The sequence below is a fragment of the Salmo trutta genome, chromosome 14 (genome assembly GCF_901001165.1).
Source record: "Salmo trutta chromosome 14, fSalTru1.1, whole genome shotgun sequence".
NCBI lineage: Eukaryota > Metazoa > Chordata > Actinopteri > Salmoniformes > Salmonidae > Salmo > Salmo trutta.
The window spans coordinates 85,008,261-85,034,727 of NC_042970.1; the positions used below are offsets into that span (position 1 = coordinate 85,008,261).

A 26,467-nucleotide genomic window follows, 5' to 3' on the forward strand; every position below is an offset into this window, starting at 1 on the left:
CTTTGCCGGATGCACGGGGGGTTTGGTCACTAGTGTAACCAGGGGGTGAGGCCTCATTTAACACAGTAAATTCATCAGGCTTAAGCCATGTTTCAGTCAGGCCAATCACATCAAGATTATGATCAGTGATTAGTTCATTGACTATAACTGCCTTGGAAGTGAGGGATCTAACATTAAGTAACCCAATTTTGAGATGTGAAGTATCACAATCTCTTTCAATAATGGCAGGAATGGAGGAGGTCTTTATACTAGTAAGATTACTGAAGCGAACACCGCCATTTTTAATTTTGCCCAACCAAGATCGAGGCACAGACACGGTCTCAATGGGGAAAGCTGAGCTGACTACGCTAACTGTGCTAGTGGCAGACTCCACTAAGCTGGCAGGCTGGCTAACAGCCTGTTGCCTGGCCTGCACCCTATTTCATTGTGGAGCTAGAGGAGTTAGAGCCCTGTCTATGTTCGTAGATAAGATGAGAGCACCCCTCCAGCTAGGATGGAGTCCGTCACTCCTCAGCAGGCCAGGCTTGGTCCTGTTTGTGGGTGAATCCCAGAAAGAGGGCCAGTTATCTACAAATTCTATCTTTTGGGAGGGGCAGAAAACAGTTTTCATCCAGCGATTGAGTTGTGAGACTCTGCTGTAGAGCTCATCACTCCCCCTAACTGGGAGGGGGCCAGAGACAATTACTCGATGCCGACACATCTTTCTAGCTGATTTACACGCTGAAGCTATATTGCGCTTGGTGACCTCTGACTGTTTCATCCTAACATCGTTGGTGCCGACGTGGATAACAATATCTCTATACTCTCTACACTCGCCAGTTTTAGCTTTAGCCAGCACCGTCTTTAGATTAGCCTTAACGTCGGTAGCCCTGCCCCCTGGTAAACAGTGTATGATCGCTGGATGATTAGTTTTAAGTCTAATACTGCGGGTAATGGAGTCGCCAATGACTAGGGTTTTCAATTTGTCAGAGCTAATGGTGGGAGCCGTCGGCGTCTCAGACCCCACAACGGGAGGAGCAGAGACCAGAGAAGTCTCGGCCTCCGACTCCGACTCGCTTAACGGGGAGAACCGGTTGAAAGTTTCTGTCGGCTGAATAAGCGACACCGGTTGAGCATTCCTACAGCGTTTCCCTCCAGAAGCCATGAGAAAGATGTCCGGCTGCGGGGACCGTGCGAGGGGGTTTATACTAACGTTACTATCTGTACTTGCTGGTGGCACAGACGCTGTTTCATCCTTTCCTACACTGAAATGACCCTTGCCTAACGATTGCGTCTGAAGCTGGGCTTGCAGCACAGCTATCCTTGCCGTAAGGCGATCGTTCTCCTGTATATTATGAGTACAACGACTGCAATTAGAAGGCATCATGTTAATGTTACTTAGCTTCGGCTGTTTGAAGTCCTGACGAACCATGTCCAGATAAAACCTCCGGGGTAGGAGAGTTGAATGAAAAAAAAAGTTGAGTGAGGGAAAAAGTAAAATATACGGTAATGAAAAAGTAAAAACCGTCAGGTAGCAAAGTAAAAACGGCAACAAAAACGCACAACAGCGTAAACGCAGGCCTGCAGATTCAACCACAAGACCAGGGCGGTTTTCCAATGCCTTTCATTCCTTAAATCAGCTACTTTTGTTCTGGAGTTCATCAAATACGTGGACTGTCTTGAGGTATTGGAGGAGATTTTAGGGATTTACTGGAGGAGAGGTTAGGGAATCACTGGAGGAGAGGTTAGGGAATCACTGGAGGAGAGGTTAGGGAATCACTGGAGGAGAGGTTAGGGAATCACTGGAGGAGATGTTAGGGAATCACTGGAGAAGAGGTTAGGGAATCACTGGAGGAGATGTTAGGGAATCACTGGAGGAGAGGTTAGGGAATCACTGGAGAAGAGGTTAGGGAATCACTGGAGGAGATGTTAGGGAATCACTGGAGAAGAGGTTAGGGAATCACTGGAGGAGATGTTAGGGAATCACTGGAGGAGAGGTTAGGGAATCACTGGAGAAGAGCTTAGGGAATCACTGGAGGAGAGGTTAGGGAATCACTGGAGGAGAGGTTAGGGAATCACTGGAGGAGAGATTAGAGCTTTACTGGATTAGAGGTTAGGGAATCACTGGAGGAGGGGTTAGGGCTTTACTGGAGGAGAGGTTAGGGTTTTACTGGAGGAGAGGATATTGAGTCACTGCTCTATCAACATGTTTCCTTCTCTCTTCAGAAGTCAATGAGTGCCAGGAGAAACCACAGGTTTGTGGCAGACACGCCACTTGCGTCAACAGCATCGGGAGCTACAACTGCCACTGCCACAGTGGGTTCTCATTATCTACTTCCACTGGAGACTGTGAAGGTGAGTCCAACAAGAGGGCCTCATCTTCTCTTGATTGATTGACTGCTCTAGCTGGAAACATCATTATGTATTGAGTATTTCATGATCGAGAATAAAACAGAGTGAAACCCTCTTACCTCTACCCCTTCTCTCTCTCTCTCTCTCTCTCTCTCTCTCTGGAGGAGAGGTTAGGGTTTTACTGGAGGAGAGGTTAGGGTTTTACTGGAGGAGAGGTTAGGGTTTTACTGGAGGAGAGGTTGGGGTTTTACTGGAGGAGAGGTTAGGGTTTTACTGGAGGAGAGGTTAGGGCTTTACTGGAGGAGAGGTTAGGGCTTTACTGGAGGAGAGGTTAGGGTTTTACTGGAGGAGAGGTTAGGGTTTTACTGGAGGAGAGGTTTGGGTTTTACTGGAGGAGAGGTTAGGGTTTTACTGGAGGAGAGGTTAGGGTTTTACTGGAGGAGAGGTTGGGGCTTTACTGGAGGAGAGTTAGGGCTTTACTGGAGGAGAGGTTAGGGCTTTACTGGAGGGGCGTAGGGAGTCACTGCTCTATCAACATGTTTCCTTCTCTCTTCAGACCTCGATGAGTGCCAGGAGACACCACAGGTTTGTGGCAGCAACGCCAGTTGCCTCAACACCTTTGGGAGCTTCAACTGCCAGTGTCAACCTGGGTTCAGATTCTTTAATCACACTGTGAAGGTGAGTCCCACAAGAGGGCATCATTGTGTGTATGTGTCTTCTCTTGATTGATTGATTTATTGATTGACTGCTTTAGCTGGAAACATCACTACGAACTGTATATATGCATGTATGGGAAGACTATACAGTCCATAGAGACTATAGCATTTGTGACTATAAAGATTATTGAGACTATCGATTCTAAGGGACTAAATATGATATAGCGACAATAGATACTACATAGACTATAGGGACTATAGCTACTATGGCAACCACAGAGACTGTAGCATTTATGTCTATATACACTATTGAGACTATCGATACTGAGGGACTAAAGACGCTATAGTGACATTAGTTACCATAGAGACTTTAGGGACTATAGCTACAATGGCAACCACAGAGACTTAAGCATTTATGTCTATATAGACTATTGAGACTATAAATACTGAGGGACTAAAGACGCTATAGTGACATTAGATACCATAGAGACTATAGGGACTATATATAGCCTTCCCCATTTCACCTTCTCCCAAATCCAGTCAGCTGATGTTCTGAAAGAGCTGCAAAATCTGGACCCCTACAAATCAGCCGGGCTCGAAAATCTGGACCCTTTCTTTCTAAAATGATTTGCCGAAATTGTTGCAACCCCTATTACTAGCCTGTTCAACCTCTCTTTCATGTCGTCTGAGATTCCAAAAGATTGGAAAGCAGCTGCTGTCATCCCCCTCTTCAAAGGAGGGGACACTCTTGACCCAAACTGCTACAGACCTATATCTATCCTACCCTGCCTTTCTAAGGTCTTAGAAAGCCAAGTCAACAAACAGATTACCGACCATTTCGAATCCCACCGCACCTTCTCCGCTATGCAATCTGGTTTCAGAGCTGGTCATGGGTGCACCTCAGCCACACTCAAGGTCCTAAATGATATTGTAACCGCCATCGATAAGAAACAATACTGTGCTGCTGTATTCATTGACCTGGCCAAGGCTTTCGACTCTGTCAATCACCACATCCTCATCGGCAGACTCAATAGCCTTGGTTTCTCAAATGATTGCCTCGCCTGGTTTACCAACTACTTCTCTGATAGAGTTCAATGTGTCAAATCGGATGGCCTGTTGTCCGGGCCGCTGGTAGTCTCCATGGGGGTGGCACAGGGTTCAATTCTTGGGCCAACTCTTTTCTCTGTATACATCAATGATGTCGCTCTTGCTGCTGGTGAGTCTCTGATCCACCTCTACGCAGACGACACCATTCTGTATACTTCTGGTCCTTCTTTGGACACTGTGTTAACCTGTCTGGGCAAGGTGGGACGTCAGCATCCCACTCTATTCAACAGCCAGTTGTAGAGCGTGGCGCGAAATACTAAACCTTAAAAATGCTATAACTTCAATTTTTCAAACATATGACTATTTTACACCATTTGAAAGATAAGACTCTCGTTAATCCAACCACATTGTCCGATTTCAAAAAGGCTTTACAGCGAAAGCAAAACATTAGATTATGTCAGGACAGTACCCAGCCAAAAGTAATCACACAGCCATTTTCAAAGCAAGCATATATGTCACAAAAACCCAAACCACAGCTAAATGCAGCACTAACCTTTGATGATCTTCATCAGATGACACTCCTAGGACATTATGTTATACAATACATGCATGTTTTGCTCAATCAAGTTCATATTTATATCAAAAACCAGCTTTTTACATTGGCGTGTGATGTTCAGAAATTGCATTCTCACCGAAAACCTCCGGTGAATTTACTAAATTACTCCTGATAAACGTTGACAAAATACATAACAATTATTTTAAGAATTATAGATACAGAACTCCTTTATGCAATCGCTATGTCAGATTTTAAAATAGCTTTTCGGCAAAAGCACATTTTGTCATATTCTGAGTACATAGCTCGGCCATCAATGCTAGCTATTCAGACACCCGCCAAAATCGGGGCTCACGAAACTCAGAATTACTATTAGAAAAATTGGATTACCTTCAGAATGCACTCCCAGGACTTCTACTTCAACAACAAATGTTGTTTTGGTTGCAAATAATCCATAGTTATATCCAAATACCACTGTTTTGTTTCTGCGTTCAGGTCACTATGCAAGGGGTGACGCGTGAGCACATTTCGTGACAAAAAAATTCAAAATGTTCCTTTACCGTACTTAGAAGCATGTCAAACGCTGTTTAAAATCAATTTTTATCCTATTTTTCTCATAAAATAGCGATAATATTCCAACCGGACAACGTTGTATTCATTCAAATAGGGAAATAAAAAAATGGCCAAGTCTCGTGAATGCGCATCTCCAGTCTCACTGTCTCCAGGCAGACAACTTACAAACTGAGGTGCTGTTATCTGCCCAGAGACAGTAGACGCTTCAATCCACTTTCTGAGGACTTTAGAGAGCCAATGGAAGCCTTAGAAAGTGTCACGTAACAGCACAGATACTGTAATTTTGATAGAAATGCAACAGAAGGACCACAAATTGTCAGACAGGCCACTTCCTGTTTGGAATCTTCTCAGGTTTTTGCCTGCCATATGAGTTATGTTATACTCACAGACACCATTCAAACAGTTTTAGAAACTTTAGAGTGTTTTCTATCCAAATCTACTAATTATATGCATATTCTCGTTTCTGGGCAAGAGTAGTAACCAGTTTAAATCGGGTACGTTTTTTATCCGGCCGTGAAAATACTGCCCCCTATCCCAGACAGGTTAACAACCCTCCAGACAAGCTTCAATGCCGTACAACACTCCTTCCGTGGCCTCCAACTGCTCTTAAATACAAGTAAAACTGAATGCATGCTCTTCAACCGATCGCTGCCTGCACCTGCCCGCCCGTCCAGCATCACTACTCTGGACGGTTCTGACTTAGAATATGTGGACAACTACAAATACCTAGGTGTCTGGTTAGACTGTAAACTCTCCTTCCAGACTCACATAAAACATACCCAATCCAAAGTTAAATCTAGAATTGGCTTCCTATTTCGCAACAAAGCATCCTTCACTCATGCTGCCAAACATACCCTCGTAAAACTGACCATGTTACCGATCCTCGACTTTGGCGATGTCATTTACAAAATAGCCTCCAACACCCTACTCAACAAATTGGATGCAGTCTATCACAGTGCCATCCGTTTTGTCACCAAAGCCCAATATACTACCCACCACTGCGACCTGTATGCTCTCGTTGGCTGGCCCATGCTTCATACTCGTCGCCAAACCCACTGGCTCCAGGTCATCTACAAGACCCTGCTAGGTAAAGTCCCCCCTTATCTCCGCTCACTGGTCACCATAGTAGCACCCACCTGTAGCAGGCGCTCCAGCAGGTATAACTCTCTGGTCACCCCCAAAGCCAATTCCTGCTTTGGCCGTCTCTCCTTCCAGTACTCTGCTGCCAATGACTGGAACGAACTACAAAAATCTCTGAAACTGGAAACACTTATCTCCCTCACTAGCTTTAAGCACCAGCTGTCAGAGCAGCTCACAGATCACTGCACCTGTACATAGCCCATCTATAATTTAGCCCATACAACTACCTCGTCCCCTACTGTATTTATTTATTTATTTCGCTCCTTTGCACCCCATTATTTATATTTCTACTCTGCACTTTCTTCCACTACAAATCTACCATTCCAGTGTTTTATTTGCTATATTGTATTTACCTCATTTGCTCACATTGTATATAGACTTATTTTTCTACTGTATTATTGACTGTATGTTTGTTTTACTCCATGTGTAACTCTGTGTTGTTGTTTTTTGTCGAACTGCTTTGCTTTATCTTGGCCAGGTCGCAATTGTAAATGAGAACTTGTTCTCAACTTGCCTACCTGGTTCAATAAAGGTGAAATAAAAAATAAATTAAAAAATATAGGGACTATAGCTACTATGGCAACCACAGAGAATTAAGCATTTATGTCTATATAGACTATTGAGACTATAGATACTAAAGAGACTATGGAGACTATAGAGGAACCGCAGAAGAAGGTAACGACAAGATAATAGTTGAAGATGCATAAGGATTAACCAGGGGGGACTACTGAGTGTGCTGGGGAATAGTACTAAGTGAATGTGGATGTGAGAGTTGTGTGAGTGTTGGAATGACGGGTTAACATGTTTGAAATGTGGAAATTAAGAGATTGAAATGTGGATAATAACAGATTGATATTTGGAAAATAATTGGTAAGCTGAAGTTCAACAAAGGATTGAAATTTGGAAAAAAAGATGAGGTTAATATGTCTGAAATTTTGATAATAAGAGATTGAAATGTGGATAATAAGAGATATTATTTGTACTGAGTGAATGAGAGCTGTCAGGGGACTAGCCCCGGTGTGAAAGAGGTGCCTATCTGAATGAATACCCCAACCAGTTCTGTGAGCTGAGTTTTTAACGTTGTATAGGGATTCTGCGTGATGTGAAGATATAAAATAACTATTACCAAATATACTATATGAATATTATAATGGGTTACTAGAGATGTGATGAAGTAACAATGTATGTTGAGTATAATGGGTTACTAGAGATTTGTTAATGTAATATGTTATTAGTGGCTTTCAGATAGCACTTTAATAATGTGGTGTCTTAGTATTTTGAAGAAGTGTGTTTGAATACAAGGTCACATGAGGAAAAGAGGAATTGAGACTCATATCATATTAGAGGCTGCCATCTGTCGTTTGGGTTAAAGATAAGCTTCCTGTGGACAAATAGATAAGCCGCCAGTGAAAATGAATGGTACTCACTGAACTCAAACAGGCTGTAAGGGACATTTGGGACAGAGATTCTGTGACATTTGGGACAGAAAGAGCATACAGTACAAGTCAAAAGTTTGGACACGCCTACTCATTCAAGGGTTTTCTTTATTTTGACTATTTTCTACTATGAAATAACACATATGGAATCATGTAGTAACCAAAAAAGTGTAAAACAAATTTTAAAAAATCAATGTAGCCGCCCTTTGCGTTGATGACAGCTTTTCACACTCTTGGCATTCTCTCAAACAGCTTCATGAGATATTCACCTGGAATGCATTTCAATTAACAGGCTTGTTTTGTTAAAAGTTCATTTGAGGAATTTATTTCCTTCTTAATGTGTTTGAGCCAATCACTTGTGTTGTGACAAGGTAGGGGTGGTATACAGAAGATAGTCCTATTTGGTAAAAGACCAAGTCCACATTATGGCAAGAACAGTTCAAATTAGCAAAGAGAAATGACAGTCCATCATTACTTTAAGCCATGAAGGTCAGTCAATGTGGAAAACTTCAAGTACTTTAACCTCTCTTGGGTAGGGGACAGTATTTTCCCGTCCGGATGAAAAGGGTGCCCAAAGTAAACTGCCTGATACTCAGGCCCAGAAGCTAGGATATGCATATAATTGGTAGATTTGGATAGAAAACACTAAACACTCTAAAGTTTCTAAAACTGTTAAAATGATGTCTGTGAGTATAACAACACTGATATGGCAGGCGAAACCCCAAGGACAAACCCTCCCAAAATAAAATGTATTCAGCCTACCGCTATTTTCAATGGCTGTCACTTTTATTATAAGGCGAAGTCCTTCCAGATTGCAGTTCCTAGAGCTTCCACTAGATGTCAACAGTCTTTAGAAAGAGTTTCAGGCTGGTTTTTGGATAAATGAGGCAGAAATTGAAGTTTTTCTATGTGGCTCCCATTTGGTATTTTTCTCCAGTAAAGACAGTAACGATTCTCCGTCTTAAATTTTATCGTTTATTTACGTATTAGGGTACCTAAGGTTTGATTATAAATGTTGTTTGACTTGTTTGGAAAAGTTATATTAGTAACGTTTGTGATTAATTTTGTATGCATTATGATTGAGGGAAACTGGGTGGATTATTGCCAGCTACACTGAGTTTTATGGATATAAAGAAGAACATTATTGAACAAAAGGACCATTTGTGATGTAACTGGGACCTTTTGGAGTGCCAAAAGAAGAAGATCATCAAACGTAAGGCATTTTTTACATCGCTATTTCTCACTTTTGTGTCGCACCTACCTTTTTTAAATCTGACAGAGCGGCTGGATTAACAAGAAGTTAAGCTTTATTTTGATGTATTACACTTGTGATTTTATGAAAGTTAAATATTGATAATTCTGTAGTTTGAATTTCACACTCTGCAATTTCATCGGATGTTTGCCAGGTGGGACGCTACTGTCCCACCTGCCCATAAGAAGTTTAAAGTTTCTTCAAGTGCAGTCGCAAAAAACATCAAGCGCTATGATGAAAATTGCTCTCATGAGGACCGCCACAGGAAAGGAAAACCCAGAAATACCTTTGCTGCAGAGGATAAGTATTATAGTTACCAGCCTCAGAAATGGCAGCCCAAAAAAATGCTTCACAGTTCAAGTAACAGACACATCTCAACATCAACTGTTCAGAGGAGACTGCATGAATCAGCCCTTCATGGTCAAATTGCTGCAAAGAAACCACTACTAAATGACTCCAATAATAAGAAGAGACTTGCTTGGGCCAAGAAACACGAGCAATGGACATTAACCTGTTGGGGGTAGGGGGCAGTATTTGCACGGCCGGATAAAAAACGTACCCGATTTAATCTGGTTATTACTACTGCCCAGAAACTAGAATATGCATATAATTATTGGCTTTGGATAGAAAACACCCTAAAGTTTCTAAAACTGTTTGAATGGTGTCTGTGAGTATAACAGAACTCATATGGCAGGCAAAAACCTGAGAAGATTCCTTACAGGAAGTGACCTGTCTGACAAGTTCTTGTTCTTCTTGGCTCTCTTTAATGAAAACTGAGGATCTTTGCTGTAACGTGACACTTCCTACGGCTCCCATAGGCTCTCAGAAGGCGGGAAAAAGCTGAATGATGTAATTCCAGCCACTGGCTGAAAAACATTAGCGCTTTTGGTAAGTGCTCTATCAGAGGACAATGGGACGGAGGCGCGTGCACGAGGCAACCCCATGTTTTTATTTTCTCTCTCTTTGAACCTAAACACGCTTTCCCGGTCAGAATATTATCGTTTTTTTACGAGAAAAATGGCATAAAAATTGATTTTAAACAGCGGTTGACATGCTTCGAAGTACGGTAATGGAATATTTAGAATTTTTTTGTCACGAAATGCGTTGTGTGCGTCACCCTTCTTTACAATTCGGATAGTGTCTTGAACGCATGAACAAAACAGAGGATATTTGAACATAACTATGGATTATTTTGAACCAAACCAACATTTGTTACTGAAGTAGAAGTCCTGGGAGTGCATTCTGACGAAGAACAGCAAAGGTAATAACATTTTTCTTATAGTAAATCTGACTTTGGTGAGTGCCAAACTTGGTGGGTGTCTAAATAGCTAGCCCTGTGATGCCGGGCTATCTACTTAGAATATTGCAAAATGTGCTTTCACCGAAAAGCTATTTTAAAATCGGACATAGCGAGTGCATAGAGGAGTTCTGTATCTATAATTCTTAAAATAATTGTTATGTTTTTTGTGAACGTTTATCGTGAGTAATTTAGTAAATTCACCGGAAGTTTGAGGGGGGTATGCTAGTTCTGAACGTCACATGCTAATGTAAAAAGCTGTTTTTTGATATAAATATGAACTTCATTGAACAAAACATGCATGTATTGTATAACATAATGTCCTAGGGTTGTCATCTGATGAAGATCATCAAAGGTTAGTGCTGTATTTAGCTGTGTTTTGGGTTTATGTGACATTATATGCTAGCTTGAAAAATGGGTGTCTGATTATTTGTGGCTGGGTACTCTGCTGACATAATCTAATGTTTTGCTTTCGTTGTAAAGCCTTTTTGAAATCGGACAGTGTGGTTAGATAAACGAGAGTCTTGTCTTTAAAATGGTGTAAAATAGTCATATGTTTGAGAAATTGAAGTAATAGCATTTCTAAGGTATTTGAATAACGCGCCACAGGATTCAACTGGCTGTTACGTAGGTGGGGCGATTTCGTCCCACCTTCCCTAGAGAGGTTAAACAGGGAAAATTTGTCCTTTGGTCTGATGTGTCCAAATTTGAGATTTTTGGTTCCAACCGCCTTGTCTTTTTGAGACACAGAGTAGGTGAACGGATGATCTCTGCATGTGTTGTTCCCACCGTGAAGCATGGAGGAGGAGGTGTATTCTGCAGTGATAAGCCATCCAATCTGGTTTGCACTTAGTGGGACTATCATTTGTTTTTCAACAGGACAATGACCCAACACACCTCCAGGCTGTGTAAGGGCTATTTGATCAAGAAGGAAAGTGATGGAGTGCTGCATCTGATGACCTGGCCTCCACAATCACCTGACCTCAACCCAATTTACATGGTTTGGGATGAGTTGGACCTCGTAGTGAAGGAAAAGCAGCCAACAAGTATATGTGGGAACTCCTTCAAGACTTTTGGAAAAGCATTCAAGGAAAAGCTGGTTTAGAGAATGCCAAGAGTGTGCAAAGCTGTCATCAAGGCAAAGGGTGGCTACTTTGAAGAATCTAAAACATAAAATATATTTTGATGTGTTATTTCATAGTTTTGATGTCTTCCCTATTATTCTACAATGTAGAAAATAGTAAAAATAAAGAAAAACCCTTGAATGAGTAGGTGTGTCCAAACTTTTGACTGGAACTGCATGTCAATGCAACAGGTTCAAAATTATAAGATTACAAGAAAGGGGCATTGGGATTGTTTACTTTAGAAGGTGCCTATTCCGCTTAATGGGACACTGTATCATCTGAAGTGTCTGAAGTATGATTCTGTATACACATGGTTTTATCAAGACTTCCTGCCCAAGATGCAGTAAGCTCGATTAAGATGAAGCCTTTTTAGTACTGATTAAGATGTAGCATAGTGAAAACTAAGTACATGTTTGTTTTCTTCCTTCCAGAACTAATGGAATGCCCAATATGATGAGTTTACCAATGATTTTGTCACGTCTGCTTCTCCTCCCCTTCTCTGATGCTCGAGGTCTCCAGGTTGCTCGTCATTACTCACACCTCTCACCATGGTTACGCGCCCCAGCGCTTCATCGGACTCACCTGGACTCCATCACGTCATTGATTATCTACCCTATATCTGTCACCCCCCTCCAGTTAATTTTCTGTGTCTGCATTGATGTTGTTTTGTTTCTCCTGTCCAGATGCTGTTCCTGTTTTTCATGTCTGTTATCCATTAAATATTCATTCCCTGTACTTATTTCTCGTCTCCCAGCGTCTGGCATTACAGAGCCTTTACAGATTGTGTACATTTCCTTTTTAAAGACTTGCTGAGGCATTTGACTTAGGATAACAGTTAGTGAGACTGTAGTAATATACAGTATAAAGATAACTGGATCTGGCTATTTTTTTATTTATAATTATTGAACCTTTATTTAACTAGGTGTAGTAGAGTGATGTTGTTCCCCTAGATTATGCACCAAGTTGCACGCAAGGACAGTTCAAGTAGGCCAGGGCAAGAGGGGATGTTAATAAGTTAATAACAATAATAATAATTCAATGTGTTTTCTTTATTTAATTACAGCAGCATAGTTAATGTTATTTTTCAGTGTACAAACATTTTTTGATATCTATATTGTAAATACACCTAATTGTAAAAGTTTGTATATTTTGGTTTGGTCCATCGCGGGTTATCCGTACTTGCGGACCCTGTTATCGTTCTCTTTTGCCGGGCCTTCAGCTAGCAAGGTATGTTGTCCTTGGCGCCGTAATTTGGCAATATAAAACTGTGGTAAAGTTACATAAAGTGCTGTTACGCAATTATAGGGTTTGTTACAATGTGAACAATTATAAAGATTTATGTTAACTTTCACCAGCTCGCTAATTAGGGTACCTATTGTAACTCGGGAGTATTTGGGACCGTGTTTGAGTGAGTTGCTATGTGGTCACGCAGGTGCCCGAGAGCTGTGACTGCACCGAGGGCTAACCTATTGTGTGTTGTCTCTTCGTGTGCAGGTATGTCTTTTATTTTGTTCCGAATATGTTGTATATAATTTTAACTGTATTGTATAGTGTGCTGATGGGCACTGAATGTATGTATGCAGTTCCCGCTCTTTTGCCGGACCTTCAGCTAGCAAGGTGCCCGAGAGCTGTGACTGCACCGAGGGCTAACCTATTGTGTGTTGTCTCTTCGTGTGCAGGACCAATAAACATGATTCAACCATCATAATTCCAGTTGTGGCAGTGTCCTGATTAAAAGTACACAACGCAGAACGAACCACGCTACATAGGCAAGTAATTTAAAACAAATTCTTATTTACAATGATGACCCTGGAACAGTGGGTTAACTGCCTTGTTCAGGGAAAGAACAACAGATTTTTATCTTGTCAGCTCGGGGATTCGATCTAGCAACTTTCGGTTATTGGCCCAATGCTAACCACTAGGCTACCTGCTGCCCTTTAGGCTACCTGCCATTAAGGGAGATCCCAAATTAAGTAAGGCCTGGCCATTTTGTTTGTACAAATGTTGCACAACTATAAATTGTCCTGATAAGAAATTTACTGAAAATCCCTGTGTAAACCTTGTACACACAATGTTTGAAATGTTTGTAACGCCTTTAAATATTGATTCTGAAGTACAGGGAAAGAAATGGGAAAGACTTACTTAATAGGGTTGAATGACCTCCGACCTCTATTCTGACTTTCTGGTCTAATCACCCTCACTAGAAAGACTAGAGACATTGGGTGAGATTTTAATGTAATATGTAAACACTGATAATTAGGAAGAAGTTTATCATTTAAATCAAATCAGTCACATACACATGTTTTATCAATAGTCCTATGTGTGATTCAGACCATGAGGAGGAGAGAGAGAGAGAGAGAGCGCTGCCCCTGAATGAGGGAAACCTGTCTCCAGTCTATATTACTATTCCTTGAATTACCTTATGGGATACAATTATTTCCTTATGGAGTTATCAAGGGTTGTAATTTTATTTCATTTGTTATTCTGATTTGTTTATTTTTAACTTAACCGGCAGTGTTGTTGTTTTTTTGGATGCATGAAACACGATGTGAGTCATGCGTCAAAAGGGAAGAAGTGTATTGTGGTTGATGTCTTGGTTGGTGTTTGTATTGTGGTTGTATTGTGGTTTTTGTTTTGTTTGTTGGATGTTGTTTTGTTTGTTTTGCTTTTGTCTTTCTTCAAAAAACATCTCTCCAGATTGGGTCTGCTGTATGGTTGTGATTTCTCCCTAAGGATTACCCCTCTAACAACCTGCCCCTGTAACTCTGCAGTGAAAAAATGGTTTCAACAGTTTGTTGTTATTCTATTTGACATTTGTCTTAGACATTTGTATTAAGAATATTGGTAGTGGTAATAATTTGTCATACAGTAAATAGTTTGTCTGGATTTCCAGAATCAGGTATGTCCTCTCTAGAGGTTATGGTGAAGGTTTACAACCCAGAGTGAATAGTTTGGAAGGATAAAGTGTCTGGTTTTATGTGTTGATTTCACTTACTTTAATAGAAGTAAAGAACTTCTTTTGATAGCTTAAATTTTAACAATAATTATCACAGAGTAATACAAGGAGGGAACGTGTCACCTAGTATGGTCAGGACGTGGCAGGGGGTATTTTGTTTATATGTTTCGGGGATTGTTAGTCTATGTGTATAGACAAGAGGTGTTTGATTAGAGTGGTCTAGAGTTTTGGTATATGTTCTATGTTAGGGCATTTTTTATGTTTAGTCTAGTCTCTCTGTTTCTGTGCAGTTTTTGTTCTTGACCTTCAATTGGAAGCAGCGGCTCCTCGTTGCTTCTGATTGAAGGTCCTATAATTAGGGGTTTGTATTGTGGATTGTGGGTAGTTGTATTCTGTTTTGTGCTTATCACCTGACAGAACTGTTAGTGTCGTTTCCGTTAATTGTATACGTGTTTTATTTGTTTCTCCTTCGCCAATATTAAAAAAAGAAGATGAGTATACACTTCCCTGTTGCATCTTGGTCCTCCACACACGACATGCGTTACAGAACGTGAGGGAAAATGTTGCTGTCTGAAGAGGAAGCATTGAATTGTACACAGCATCTCCTCTCACTCTATCTTGGTTCGTGCAGGTGACTGTGACCTCCTCCTCAGACCAATTGGCAGTACGCCCAGAACATTGTTCTGGGAACCAAAAGGAGTATCTCAGTTTCAAGATCCCAGATTTGAGAGAAGAATCCTTGTTAGGTGTCAGTCAGTCAGTCACGTGCAGGAACCAACGTTGATGATGAATAATGAATAATGTAAATCATGCTTATATGAATTGTTTGTATAGCCGTATAAGTAAACTAATGGGACTGCCCCGGCAGAGCTCCCGACCGATGTGTATTATGGTGCATTAAGTTTGTTGGAACCTCTTCAGTTCGCTGATAATAAAGAATGATTCATTTAAGTTTGACTTTGAGTCCCTGGTGGCAATTTCCACGACAATGCAAATAATGTGATGTTGTCACGTCAGCACGGAAACGGTTGTATGGATACCCTGTTTGGTTTGTGCAAGTGTGATTGATAGGTGAGACTGGCATGTTTGTGTGTCCGTGTATGTGTGTTTGTGCGTGTGTGTGTGTGGCAAGGGCTCAGGTTGCTTTGTGTGTGTCCACTACAGATGAGGATGAGTGTGTGTATTTGTGCATCCGTGTGTTCGGGCATGTGTGTGTGTGTGTGTGTGTGTGTGTGTGTGTGTGTGTGTGTGTGTGTGTGTGTGTGTGTGTGTGTGTGTGTGTGTGTGTGTGTGTGTGTGTGTGTGTGTGTGATGCGGGAGTCTCAGCTTAGCTTGTGTGTGTGTCTGCCAACTACAGATGAGGATGAGTGTGTGTGGGTTCCCTCGGTGCACGACCCTCTGGGCATGTGCACAAACACACCTGGTCGATACACCTGTCTGTCAGGGCTTAGTAACCACGGTAACAGCACTGCACCTGGCACAGATGAGACTGCTGAGGCCATGCTAGCCCTGACCTCTGACCTCTAACCCCCGACTCCTGAACTCTAACCCCATGACCCCTATCTTTTGGGCGCATTCCAATCCAGTCATCTGCCTCAACTCACAGCTGTACCCATCACATGACATAGCAGCAATCTGATGCCTGACTGAGCTGTAAGTCCAGAACAGACTGTGGGAGGAGCACAGTACTACATAGAGCCATGACTACATGGAACTCTATTCCACAGCAAGTAACTCATGCCAACAGTAAAATTAGATTTAAAATATATACACCTTATGGAACAGCGGGGACTGTGAAGAAACACAAACATAGACAAGTGCATATAAACACAAGATAACATACGCAGTATACACACATGTACTTATGGACACATGTACACATTTGTGTTGTAGATACGTGGTAGAAGAGTAGAGGCCTGAGGGCGCACACTTAATATGTTGTGAAATCTGTTATTAATATATTGTAATGTTTTTAAAATTGCCTTAATTTTGCTGGAAGAGGAAGAGTAGCTGCTGACTTGACAGGAACTAATGGGGATCCAGAATAAATGCAAATACAAATACAGCGACGTAGCACGCAGCCATTGGTTGAAGCAATGCAACGACTGCGTTGTAGTCCGGCTTGAACGTGACCCCGTACCCTAAACCAGTTTGAACTGTGACCCCACCACATCGTCTTGCATGCGGCAGAACTAAGACTCGGGGTGCATCCCAATAATCTCTCCTTTCTCGTGAAGGGTACACTTGGTCACTTTCCTTCACTGAACTCACACTAGCATGCCTCCACCAATCAAATGCTTTTAGATTTGAAGTAGTGAACGAGTGTACACTTCAGAAGAAAAGAGAGAGTAGTGGCCTCAAGGGTGGAATGTTTCTTAATAATTTTTATAATTTCATAATTAATCAACTTTTAATATTTTTTTATGCCAAAAATCCAGTGTTTCTATTTTAAACGGTTTTGTTTTATTACACTCTATTGTGATGTATAGAAGTGTAATATTGGAATACAAACTCAAAATTGTATACAATTCTATATCTGACATGGTACAGGTGTCTTATATTTAGACAGTCAAACAGCGATGGATATCTCAGAAAAAAGGATGTAGAGGAAATATATTACATTTTAAGTGAGGTCCTCCGGACCAGGTTGAAGACCTAATGCAGCCCACTTGGCAAAATGAGTTTGACCCCCTGAACTAGACTGTTAGAGAGTTCACTACCCTCACTGATCCCCATGCTACTTCCTCAAACAGAGGTTACTGTTGTGCAAACCGCCCCATAAGGACAGGTCTAGGTTCAGTTGTACTCTGTAAGCCTGGATAATGATGATCAGTAAGGGACTATATAAACTGATCTGAGTGTGGTGCTTATATTACAGTAGGGACTTTCCTCTGTTGCTGTAGATATGGTTATGCCACTGGCAGCTTCCTCTTTCTAGTGTTGCAACCCAAATGACACCCTATTCCCTACATAGTGCACTACATTAGACCAGGACCATATTCCCTACATAGTGCACTACATTAGACCAGGGCCCATAGAACACTATATAATAGGGTGTCATTTGGAATGCGTGCTAGGATGGTTACCATGGTAGCATTTCAGCACTGGTGTGCTGTGGGTTTCTGGGTGTTTTAATCTCCACCTCAACTTCCTCTCTGTCTCATGTCTTCGTTTGTATCTTAGTTAGTTGGTATCTGATGGTAATCTTGGTTACCCATGGCAACAACTTGGATCTACTATGAGCATGATAAGGTTGTGACAGTTTTCATTTGTATGTGTTGTGTTGTTGTGTGTGTTGTATTTGTATCTATTAAGAATCCCTATTAGTTCCAGCCAAGGCAGCAGCTACTCTTCCTGGGGTCCAGAAACATTAAAGCAGTTTAAAAACATTACAAAACATTCACAACAGATTTCACAACACACTAAGTGTTGCCCTCAGGCCCCTACTCCACTACCACATATCTACAACACAAAATGTATTTGTACGTGTGTGTATAGTGCGTAAGTTATTGTGTGTATGAGTGTCTGTGCTTATGTTTGTGTTGCTTCACAGTTTCGCTCTTCCATAAGTTTTATTTTTATCTGTTTTTTAAATCTAATTTTACTGTTTGCATTAGTTACTTGATGTGGAATAGAGTTCCATGTAGCCATGGCTCTATGTAGTACTGTGTGCCTCCAATTGTCTGTTCTGGACTTGGGGACTGTGAAGAGACCACTGGTGGCATGTCTTGTGGGGTATGCATGGGTGTACGAGCTTTGTGCCAGTAGTTTAGACAGACAGCTCGGTGCATTCAACATGTCCATTCATCTCATAAATACAAGTATTGAGGAAGTCAATCTCTCCTCCACTTTGAGCCAGGAAAGTTTGACACACATATTATTAGTGTTAGCTCTCTGTGTACTTAGAAGGGATTTTCCTTGCCACACATTTTGAAACTAACTACAGCTCTTAGTTAAAACCTGTCAGGAACACCTCTGACGTCAGCATCCCACTCTACTCAACAGCCATTGGCAGTGCGTGGCGCGAGATACAAAACCCTTAAAAATGCTATAACTTAAATTTCTCAAACATATGACTATTTTACACCATTTGAAAGATATGACTCTCCTTGATGTAACCACGTTGTCCGATTTCAAAAAGGCTTTACAGCGAAAGCAAAACATTAGATTATGTTGCTAGATTACCCAGCCAGAAATAATCACACATCCATTTTCCAAGCAAATACATGCATCACAAAAAACCAAACCACAGCTAAATGCAGCACTAACCTTTGACAATCTTCATCAGATGACACTCCTAGGACATCATGATACACAATACATGCATTTTTTGTTCGATAAAGTTCATATTTATATATAAAAACTGCATTTTACATTGGGGCGTGACGTTCATAAAATATTTTCCCTCGGTGAATCAGCACTACAATTTACAAAATTACTCGTCAAAAACGTTTATAAAATATTAAACTGTCATTCAAAGAATTATAGAAGAACATCCCTTGAATGTAACCGCATTGACAGATTTCAAAATAACTTTACTGGGATAGCACACTTTGCAATAATCGGAGTAGTGAGCTCAGAAAAATACACTACACAATACAGATAGCCGCCATCTTGGAGCATCTAAAATATTAAATTGCATTATAAATATTCACTTACCTTTAGTACTCTTCATCAGAAGGCACTTCCAGGAAGCCAAGGTCCACAACAAATGTTGTTTTGTTCAATATAATCCATAATTTATGTCCAAATAAATCCATGTTGTTTGCGTGTTACGTTCAGCTACTGAAAATGTCGGTACCGCGCCGAAAATCTCAGGACGAACTGTCCAAAAAAATATATTTACGTTCGTTCAAACATGTCAAACGTTGTAAAGCATCAATCTTTAGGGCCTTGAGAATGTGAAGATTCAGTAATATTTCAACCGGACGGTTTCTGTGTCTTGAAAAACGTTTTGGGCTGGGTCACCAACTTCCTAGCCCTCTCATAAGGTCTCTGTTCATCGTAGACGCCTCAAACAACTTTAGAAAGAATGTCGACATCTAGTGGAAGCCTTAGGAAGTGCACAATGATTACCACGTCACGGTGTGTTCAATAGACAATGACTTGAATAGAGCCCACACATCCAGATTTCCACTTCCTGGTAGGATTTCTCTCAGATTTTTGCTTGCCATATGAGTTCTGTTATACTCACAGACACCATTCAAACAGTTTTAGAAACTTTAGAGTGTTTTCTATCCACATATACTAATTATATGCATATTTCCATTTCTGGAAAAGAGTAGTAACCAGTTTAAATCGGGTACGTTTTTTATCCGGCCATGCAAACACTGCACCCTAGCCCCAAGAAGTTTTAAGTGTTGCAGTCATTTCAGTCACTGTAGTAGCTAATATATATAGTGTTGAGTCATCTGCATGCATAGACACACTGGCTTTTCTCAAAAGTATGGCAACTGGTCAGCCTCTGACCACAAGGCACTACAGAGGGTAGTGCGTACGGCCCTGTACATCACTGGGACCAAGCTTCCTGCCATCCTGGACCTCTATACCAGGCGGTGTCAGAGGAAGGCCCTAAAAATTGTCAAAGATTCCAGCCACCCTAGTCATGGTCTGTTCTTTCTGCTACGGTACCAGAGCACCAAGTCTAGGTCCAAGAGGCTTCTAAACAGCTTCTACCCCCAAGACGTAAGACTCCTGAACATCTAATCAAATGGCTACCCAGACTATTTGCATTGCCCCCCACTTTAACTTGGGGATCGAGGGTAACCTTATCCCTGTGACGGGATTGCTAGCATGGCGGGAAATTCAAAACATCAAAAATCGAATAATTTCAATTTCTCAAACAATCAACTATTTTACACCATTTAAAAGATAAACATCTCCTTAATCGAACCAAATTGAAAATCGGACAAAGAGGCTTTTCGGCGAAAGCATAAAGTTAGATTATTTTAGGACAGTACATAGCCAAAAAAGTACACACATCCATTTTCAATTCAAGGACAGGCGTCACCAAAAGCAGAAAATTTTAGCTGGTTATGCACTAACCTTTGACAATCTTCATCAGATGATACTCCTAGGACATTATGTTAGACAATACATGCATTTTTGTTCTATCAAGTTCATATTTATATCCAAAAACAGCATTTTACATCGGCGCGTGTCGTTGAGAGAATGTGTCTCCCCAAAACTGCCAGTGAATTTACAAAAAATATTAATTATAAAACGTGGTTAAAGTATTAAACTCTTATTCAAAGAATAACGGTTGCATTCTGAATGCAACCGCATTGACAGATTTCAAAATAACTTTACTGGGAAAGCACACTTTGCAATAATCTGAGTACTCTGGTCAGAAAAATACACTAGGCTATACAGCTAGCCGCTATGTTGGAATCATCTAATACCATAAATAACAGTAGCAATATTCCCTTACCTTTAATAATCTTCATCAGAAGGCACTTCCAGGAATCTCAGGTCCACAACAAATGTTGTTTTTTTCCGATGAAGTTCATAATTTATGTCCAAATAACTCCATGCTGTTCCGTGTTGTTAGCGCGTTCGGTAGGCTACTCAAAATGGGAGGGGAAAGTCACGACGAAAAGTAAAAAAAAAATCTATTTACGTTCGTTCAAACAAGTCAAACGTTGTTTAGCATCAATCTTTTGGTCCATTTTTAACGTGAAACATCAGTAATATTTCAACCCGACCTCTCCTGTGTCTTAAAACACGTTTTGAAAAAGGTCTCGCTACACATGAACGCGTATGTGCGCGGAATAATGAGGTGACGACATCCCAGGGACGTCAACTTCCCTTCCTTGTCATCCTGTCTCTGTTCATCATAGACGCTTCAAACAACTTTATAAAGATCGTTGACATCTAGTGGAAGCCGTAGGAAGTGCAAAATGAATCCTTTGTCACTGTGTGATTTATTGGCAATGACATGCAAATAATACAGCTACAACATTTTCATTTCCTGCTTGTCTTTTTTCTCAGGTTTTTGCCTGCCATATGAGTTCTGTTATACTTAGAGGCACCATTCAGAGTGTTTTCTATCCAAATCTACTAATACTTCTATTTTCTGGGCCGTAGTAGTAACCTGTTAAAATTGGGTACGTTTTTCATCCGGCCGTGAAAATACTGCCCCCTAGCCCCAACAGGTTAATAACTCTACCTCCATCAATTACCTCGATTAACCGGTGCCCCCGCACATTGACTCTGTACCTGTACCCCCTGTATATAGCCCGCTATTGTTATTTTACTGCTGCTCTTTAATTATTTATAACTTTTATTTCTTCTTCATATTTTTTTAGGTATTTATTTATTTGTTTATTTTAAACAGCATTGTTGGTTAGGGCTTGTAAGTAAGCATTTCACTGTAAGGTCTACTACACCTGTTGTATTCGGTGCATGTGACAAATACTATTTGAATTGATTTGATGTCATCAGTAAAAATTGAAAAAAGTAAAGGCCTAGAATTCCTGACTCTACCTAGATTATGTTCTAGAGGCTTCCATTAAAGAACACCCTCTGTGTTCTGTTAGACAGGTAACTCTTTATCCACAATATAGCAGGGGGTGTAAAGCCATAACACTTGTGTTTTTCCAACAGCAGACTATGATCAATAATGTCAAAAGCCACACTGAAGTCTAACAAAACAGCCCCTACAACCTTTCTATCATCAATTTCTCTCAGCCAATCATCAGTCATTTGTGTAAGTGCTGTGCTTATTGAATGTTCTTCCCTGTAAGCGTGCTGAAAGTCTGTTGTCAATTTGTTTACTGTAAAAACGCATTGTATCTGGTCAAACACCATTTTTTTCAAAAGTTAACAAAGGGTTGGTAACAGGTTGATTGGTCGGCCTTTTGAAGGGGGCTTTACTATTCTTAATAAGCGGAAAGACTTTTGCTTCCCTCCAGGCCTGAGGGCACACTTTCTAGTAGGCTTAAATGTATTATAATAAATTATTATAAATGTTGTAAATTCTTATGGAATTGGAAGGCTGGTAATGCTTATACATTCTTATAAATGTTGATAAATATTTACAATATAGTTGTTAAGAGTTTATAAATCGTTAAAAGGTTTATTCATGATAGTTATTATCAAGTGTTACCATGGCCACCTATACCTGTTGTGAACACTTGCAGTGCCTCTGTCCAAAATCAGCATTTCTCAACAGGTTTTTTAGAAATCCCAGTGGGAAGATTCCCAGAATCAGGAGGGAATAAACCGGAAATCCAGATTCTCCAACAGGGATTGTCACTCATGGCTGCATTTTAAAACTCTTTGTTCGTTTATTACTGCCAAACAAAATGTAGTGGGGGGGGGGGGGGACTCAGGATTTAAACCTGGGTCCAGCAACTGTTAACCTAACACATTAGCTGTTACGCCAAGAGATCCGAACAGCTTGATGAGGTTGCTAGGTGTTGGGTTAAAGTTGTTTCAATAGTTGCATAGGTTTTAGAATAAAGTAGTAGCAATGAACTGTACAGTGTTGCCATTGTTGAGGTCCTTAGGCACAGATCTAGGATCAGAACACAGTAAATTACTGTACAGTTCAGCCATGTTAGTGGTTCTTAGGCACAGATCTAGGATCAGAATACAGTAAATGACTGTACAGTTAAGTCATTGGAGAGGTTGTCCTTAGGCACAGATCTAGGATCAGCTTACCCAAACCAAAACCTTACTTAAAGGGGCCATCCAGGATTGGTACATCCAGTTTTTTTACTTTTAATTTAGTGATTTATTGCTCTTGGTTCTTGTAGAATATAACTTAAAACTGTCTTGTGACCAGGTCAACTGTCGTGCCCCATCAGAACATTGTAGAATATTACTTAAAACTGCCTTGTAACCAGGTCAACTATCGTTCCCCATCAGAACATTGTAGAATATTTCTTAAAACTGTCTTGTGACCAGGTCAACTGTCGTTCCCCATCAGAACCCCAACTATAAGCTTGTTTTACTCCATTGTTTGTACATGATGTAAAGGTTTAAAACATGATTAAAACTATCATGTTGATCTCATGGATGGTCAGTCCTTGCATCCAGAGCTCCGTCTGTGATTTTGAGAGTGGTTAAATTCCTCCAGTCCCATCCCTCAGCTGTTAACCACAACAAGTGGTGGGATGACCGGTTTGTTGCTTTATGGATCCCAGGCTGCCCCTTTAAGGTTCCACCCTAGACCTTGGTCTCAGCTCAACTATGGAGATAAAGTAGAGTCTTAAAACAATCTAAACAAAGTCTACATTCAATGTTGTATGTTTTCTATACAGTATATCATTGTATTGGCAGCCTGAGATCCCTTCTCTAATGTCTTCTGACCTACTTCACTTTCTATACAGTAGATCCCTTTTCTAATGTCTTCTGACCTACTTCACTTTCTATACAGTATATCCCTTCTCTAATGACTTCTGTCCTACTTCACTTTCTATACAGTAGATCCCTTTTCTAATGACTTCTGTCCTACTTCACTTTCTATACAGTATATCCCTTCTCTAATGACTTCTGTCCTACTTCACTTTCTATACAGTAGATCCCTGTATTTGCAGCAACATGTAGATCAGTAGAATAGTAACAATCCCACATGCTTTTGTTGATAGGTTCCCTCTTGTTTGAACACTTTACAATGTGACATCAGAAAGAATACATTCTGGTCCAATAACAGGCTTAGTATTACCAGTAGGCCTATATCCCATGGCTATCACTAATTGATATATTGGATGTGTCCCAAATGGCACCCTATTCCCTACAGTGAACTACTTTTGACTAATGGTGCACTATATAGTGAATATGGTGTCATTTGGGACGTGCACATTGTCTTAAAAGAGCCTAAGCTTACAATATTTTAAGCACAATTTTGAAAACAGTATTGTGCAGAAAATACTACAGTAAACATACTATACATTATCTCTTCGCCTAGCTGGATCTGGCCAGAGAATTTCATCAACATCACAAGCAATATCCTCATTAGCAAGACAACGCGGGAAGAACCGTCTTAAATGTCGAATCCATCCTTGCACAGCTGCGACGTCGACTTGGTCACAGGCGTCCTCCATGGCCTGAATGAGGCTGGAGATCGTAAACCTTCCACCGCCATGCAGAGAAAAACTATTTGATAGGGTTTAGAAACGGCGAGTATGGTGGAAGGTATAGTACTGTCAACTGTGGATGGTGTTGAAACCAGTTCTGGACCAAAGCAGAGCGGTGGAATGACACATTGTCCCAGATGACAGTGTGTTGCATCTGGTGCATTTCATTACCTGCTGTGACGATGTGCTGCAATCGGTCCAAAAATGCGAGAATGTGAGGTGTGTTGTAAGGGCCCATTTTGGCATGACGGAGGAGAACCCCATGCTGTGAAATGGCAGCGCAAAGGGTGATGTGACTCCCACGTTGCCCTGGGACATTGATTATAGCCCTGTGGCCAATGATATTTCTGCCTCTCCTTGCTTTTGTGAGGTTGAACCCTGCCTCATCAATATATATGAATTCATGCAGGATTTCCTCAGCATCCATCTGCAAAACTCCCTGAAATACAGCGAAAGACAAGATTGTGTAGTTCAGGATAGGTCTAGTATACAGTCAATGTAAAAAAGTCATGTGTGCAGTATGCAACATCAAAGTGCTAAAGTGAACAATACAAACCTCCACATACTCATGCCGCAGCCGTTTGACCCTCTCTGAATTCCGCTCAAAAGGCAATCATTTTACATTACATTTACGTCATTTAGCAGACGCTCTTATCCAGAGCGACTTACAAATTGGTGCATTCACCTTATGATATCCACTGGAACAACCACTGTACAATAGTACATCTATATCTTTTTTTGGGGGGGGAGGGGGGTGGGGGGTTAGAAGGAGTACTTTATCCTATCCCAGGTATTCCTTAAAACCTCTTACATCTAGACGTTCCGCTAGCGGAACACCTGCTCCAATATCCAATGATGGGCGTGGCGCAAAATACAAACTCCTTCCATTTTTCAACAATATGACTATTTTACACCATTTTAAAGACAAGACTCTCCTTTATCTAACCACACTGTCCGATTTCAAAAAGGCTTTACAGTGAAAGCAAAACATTGGTGGGGAGGGGGGTGGATAATGACATTATTCTATGTGTAGGTGTGGAGGGGGGTGGATAATGATATTATTCTATGTGTAGGTGTGGGAGATAATGATATTATTCTATGTGTAGGTGGGGAGGGGGTGATAATGATATTATTATATGTGTAGGTGGGGAGGGGGGTGGATAATGATATCATTCTATGTGTAGGTGGAGAGGGGGGTGATAATGATATTATTCTATGTGTAGGTGGGGAGGGGGGTGGATAATGATATTATTCTATGTGTAGGTGGGGAGGGGGGTGGATAATGATATTATTCTATGTGTAGGTGTGGAGGGGGGTGGATAATGATATTATTCTATGTGTAGGTGGGGAGGGGGGTGGATAATGATATTATTATATGTGTAGGTGGGGAGGGGGGTGATAATGATATTATTCTATGTGTAGGTGAGGAGGGGGGTGATAATGATATTAGTCTATGTGTAGGTGGGGAGGGGGGTGATAATGATATTATTCTATGTGTAGGTGGTTTAGGGGGGTGGATAATGATATTATTCTATGTGTAGGTGGGGAGGGGGGTGAAAATGATATTATTCTATGTGTAGGTGGTTTAGGGGGGTGGATAATGATATTATTGTATGTGTAGGTGTGGAGGGGGTTGATAATGATATTATTCTATGTGTAGGTGAGGAGGGGGGTTATAATGGTATTCTTCTATGTGTAGGTGAGGAGGGGGGTGATAATGATATTATTCTATGTGTAGGTGGGGAGGGGGTGATAATGATATTATTCTATGTGTAGGTGGGGAGGGGGGTGATAATTATATTATTCTATGTGTAGGTGGGGAGGGGGTGATAATGATATTATTATATTTGTAGGTGGGGAGGGGGGTGGATAATGATATTATTCTATGTGTAGGTGGTTTAGGGGGGTGGATAATTATATTATTCTATGTGTAGGTGGGGAGGGGGTGGATAATGATATTATTCTATGTGTAGGTGGGGAGGGGGGTGGATAATGATATTATTCTATTTGTAGGTGGGGA

The 26,467-nt window shown here is 40.9% G+C and overlaps 2 protein-coding genes and 1 long non-coding RNA gene across 4 annotated transcripts in view; 2 read left to right on the top strand and 1 right to left on the bottom strand.

Annotated features, from left to right (window-relative positions):
- The window catches only part of LOC115147752 (CD97 antigen-like), a 101,129-nt gene extending 88,981 nt beyond the window's left edge, over nucleotides 1-12,148 (top strand). For both annotated transcript variants that reach the window (XR_003866490.1, XR_003866489.1), the window contains 2 exons: nucleotides 2,888-3,009; nucleotides 11,841-12,148. The gene's annotated coding sequence lies outside the window, so the exon portion shown is untranslated. The remainder of the gene's footprint in view (nucleotides 1-2,887; nucleotides 3,010-11,840) is intronic.
- LOC115147751 (CD97 antigen) overlaps nucleotides 1-26,467 on the top strand; it is a 132,367-nt gene that overhangs the window by 34,209 nt on the left and 71,691 nt on the right. The gene's annotated exons all lie outside the window — the stretch shown is intronic.
- LOC115147753 (uncharacterized) lies at nucleotides 24,809-25,059 on the bottom strand. Its single transcript, XR_003866492.1, has 2 exons — nucleotides 25,004-25,059; nucleotides 24,809-24,886 (listed from the first exon to the last, which is right to left on the bottom strand). It is a non-coding gene; the product is annotated as an uncharacterized LOC115147753 (long non-coding RNA).